Consider the following 4058-nt stretch of genomic DNA (forward strand, 5'->3'; position numbering starts at 1 on the left):
AGAGTCTCATGAACTATTCACCTGGGCTGGCTTTGAACCATGATCATCCTGATCTCTGCCTCCTGAGTAGGTAGGATTATAAGCATGAGTCACTGGAGTCCAGCATTTTCAAATTTATTTTTCATCTTGTCTTCTTTCTCCAGAGATGTTTAAAATTTTTAGAATATTGTGTACTTTTTTTTTAAACCTCCATAATTTCTTACCTCTTCCTCTGGTTCTCCTTTCCCATCCACCATCTATGATGGGAGCCACTGCAACAATGTAGATTTTCATAAAAACCCTTTTTGGGAAGACCATCATACTTGAGGTTGAACTCTCAGATACTATAGAAAATGTAAATGGAAAGATCCAGAATAAGGAAGGAATTCCTTCCAATCAGCAAAGACTGATCTTTGCTGGTAAGCAACTGGAAGGTGGACATACTTTGTCTCATGGCAAAATTCAGAAGAAGTCCCACCTTCATCTTGGGTGCAGACTTTATGGTGGTGCTAAGAACAGGAAACAATCTTATGTCTCTCCCAAGAAGAAAAAGTGCAAGAGAAAAATGGTCAAGTTGGCTGTCCTGAAAGGTGGATGAAAATGAAAAATTAGTTGTCATTGTCCAGAGATAAATGTGGTGTTGGAGTTTTTATGGCCAACCATTCTGATAGACTTTATATGGCAAGGTTTATTTGACTCACTGCTTTAACAAACTGGAAGACAACTCATGTGTATGAGTTAATGAAAACATGATCAAGCAAGCAAACAACAAAAAGAAGGCCCTTTCTGTACTTGCCCCTCTGTCCAGCAGCTACTGACTCTTTAGCATTCCTCTCAAATGTTATTTCTTCTCTAGAAGCCTTTATGCTAATCTAGGTGTTCTTTTCTTTTAGTAGCTGTAGCACTTTCTGTAAAATTTGTTGTAGAATTGAGTATGGCATATCATAAAAGTTAGTTTTCATCTTTTCTTACTAAACTGTTAAAGTGCTTTGCCAGGTATTGTAGAAATTGGGTACCAAAATAAGGAAGAACCTTAGGAGTTTTTGGCCCAGTTTTAGTGAATTGCTAGGGGATGATGGTAAGACATAATGAAGAGTAAGTCATTAGAAGAGTGTATACCTGAATGACCCATTAAAATGTAATTGTGACTGGAAATGTCTGTACAGTGCTTTGACGTTAACTGAGTTTGTTGGTTTGTAGGTGGCTGTGAACCTGCCTCATAGGTAGTAGCAGTTGTTCTCAGATCTGTTGGCATTCCTGATCTCTACCTGCAAGAGGAGCCCCAGAGCCACATCTCTGATGAAGCTTCATGGCTGTAGCTATTATGCCCAGGTATGATGTGCTTTTCTGCTATATCCTTCCTATTCCAGCAGGGGAGCTGGGTTAGAATTTAGCTGTTTGTTTTTGTAAGCAAACTGTGGAGAATTGAGATAAAAATGTTTCAGTATACTGATAAATGTGATTTCTTTGAGATTATGTATTATGCCTTATTATTTTAAAATTTTATTTCTTTTTGGTGGTACTGGAGGTTTAACTCAGGGCCTTGTATTTGCTAGGCAGGCACTCTACCACTTAAGCCACTCTGCCAGCTTTAAAATACCTTTTTTACTAAATTATTTTTTTAATTTCGGCTTTTTTTTGGGATTTGAACTTAGAGCCCCATGCTATGCCTTATTTTTATACAGAACAGGTATATAAATAGAGCTTTGCTCACCATAGGCACTGAGAATTGTGATTTTGTTTGAATTTCATCTGTTGTTAACTGCTTCTTATTGATTTTCACCGTTTTTAGTCTAATTTATTATTCATTTAAATAAAGAAGCATATAAGATTAATTTCACTTATAAACAATGTGTTTCAGTAATAGCTAAACAGCTCCTCAACTCTTGTGAAAGTGATTCAAGCAGAAACTGATAAAATTCCATTCCAAGAGTCAGTAGAAATATTTTATTACAAAATCTCTGCATTAACAGGAATGAATACTGTAGCTAGTAACTAAAGTATTTTTTCCTCATAAAAAGTGGGAGTATTTTTCAGAATTCTGGGAAATGTCAAAGTAATTTTTGGTTGTACTCATGCTGCATGTAATGCTATTGAGAATATTGCTAACATTAACAAAAATATTCTGTAATTTCCTCAGTTATTGCTACTGGTGATGAGGGATGTAAAGTTGGCACACTTTCATGTTTTGAGCATTATCATTATACACTTCTGATTTTGCATGTCAGAAACAATCTTTATTTTTGTTAAGACAGATGAGAACATTTTTAGTCGGGGATGGTGGTCAGGCTATGGTTATTTGTATATTTATTAAGGGATATATAGAATATAATGAATGTGTCAGAGTAAATATATGTGTAATTTTTTATGCAGTATATAGTTTTTGTACAATTCTGCATAGTTTATCAGAATGTAGGTGGTTTGGGACCAAAGACAGGTTTTATTCTTGTATTGATCATCTTATTTTTTTTCTGTGACCCACTGGTAACACTCATCTTGCAGATGTAAGCTATTGTTCATCAGGGAGCTTTGGCCAGGGAGCTGGCTAGATCAGCGAGTCCATCTTCACTGTGGAAAGACAGCTGGAAACTCATCCTATGGATGGTGAGTCAGTGTCATCGTCACATATGAGAGGTCCCATTAGTATTATGAAACAGCAATTTTGTTTAAAGTTTGTTTTATAAGACAGTATTGGGATATTGTCTTCAACTAAGATGCTTCATTACTTGAGCATAAGAGATAGTACAGCTGTCAACCTAACAGTGAGAAAGAACAGAAATAGTAATTTGTTCTTTCTGAATATACTTAAAAGCAGTTTTTTTTTTTTTTGAGACAGGATCTGGATATGTTGCCTAGGCTGGCCTTGTACACCTGGGCTGTAGTGATCCCCTGCCTTATTCTCCTGAGTAGCTGAGACTGCAGTAGGTACATGTCACCATCCCCAGCTAAAAGCAGTTTGATTAGCTCTTCCTTCTTTCTCTTCTTTCTCTCTTCCTCCTTCCTTTCTTCCCCCCTTATGTTTTCATTTCCATATAACACATGCTAGCTAACTTAATACTTCATGATCTTTATTTGAATGAATGTTGACTAGAAAAGAATCACAAATTGATTATAAATGCTATACACTTAACTAAAATATATTACTGATTTTGGAAAATTCAGGATCGTCAATGTAAAGTCTTTTCCATTTTCAAATAAATTATTTGGTCTTTCAACTGCAAGCCATTGTTAATGCCTGTCACAGGCTGCTATTCCTGTGGATGACTCCATATGTTTAATATCATTACAAGAATCAGTAGTGTATTTGCACAGCAGTGTGCAGCTCAGGTCAGTATCATTTAACACACTTAATAATCGTAGCTTCATTTTGCTGCACTAATTATACTTGTGACTTGACCCAATATAACCTAACCATGAAGTATATAAATGTATATGTATTTACATATATATATATATATATATATATGTATGTATGTATGAGTAGACATAAGTAACTTGATATAGGCACTGATGTTACTTTGGCCTTTTTATTCCACTTTCTTTCACTTATTTATTGGCATTACCAGAAGGAGTAAATTTCTTTTACAGTCTTTCTTTGCTAGCATTCTGACTTTTTTCAAAAAATAAATATTATTATGTATATTTGAGGTTTGCATCATAATATATTGGGATAAATGAAGATAACAAAATGGTTACTGTAGTGAAGCAAATTAATACTTTGTCATCTAATATATTTACTTTTTGTGACAAGAGCAGCTAAAATTTACTTATTTAACAGAAATCTCCAAAGCGATCTCCTTTTATTATCCATAGTCCTCATGTTTACATTAGATGGCTGGACTTTTTCATCCTATATATCTGTTGTATTCTGTCTTTTGACTTACACTTCCCACTAACCCACCCCCTGCAAAAATCATAGATTAATTCTCTATCTCTGTATATTTGATCTTTCTTTTAGATTCCACATGTAAGTAAGGTCATACTTTTTTTTTCTGTATTTGACTTATCTCTCTTAGTATAATGTCTTCCAGAGTTCAGCCAGCTGTGGCAAATGGTAGGATTTCCTTTTGTAAGATCAA

General features: G+C 34.8%; 1 pseudogene; it reads left to right on the top strand.

Annotated features, from left to right (window-relative positions):
- Positions 1-259: 259 nt before the first annotated feature.
- LOC109675123 (ubiquitin-ribosomal protein eS31 fusion protein-like) lies at positions 260-1173 on the top strand (annotated as a pseudogene).
- The last annotated feature ends 2885 nt before the right edge of the window (positions 1174-4058 follow it).

This window comes from Castor canadensis, chromosome 6 (genome assembly GCF_047511655.1).
Source record: "Castor canadensis chromosome 6, mCasCan1.hap1v2, whole genome shotgun sequence".
In the NCBI taxonomy this organism is placed as follows: Eukaryota; Metazoa; Chordata; class Mammalia; order Rodentia; family Castoridae; genus Castor; species Castor canadensis.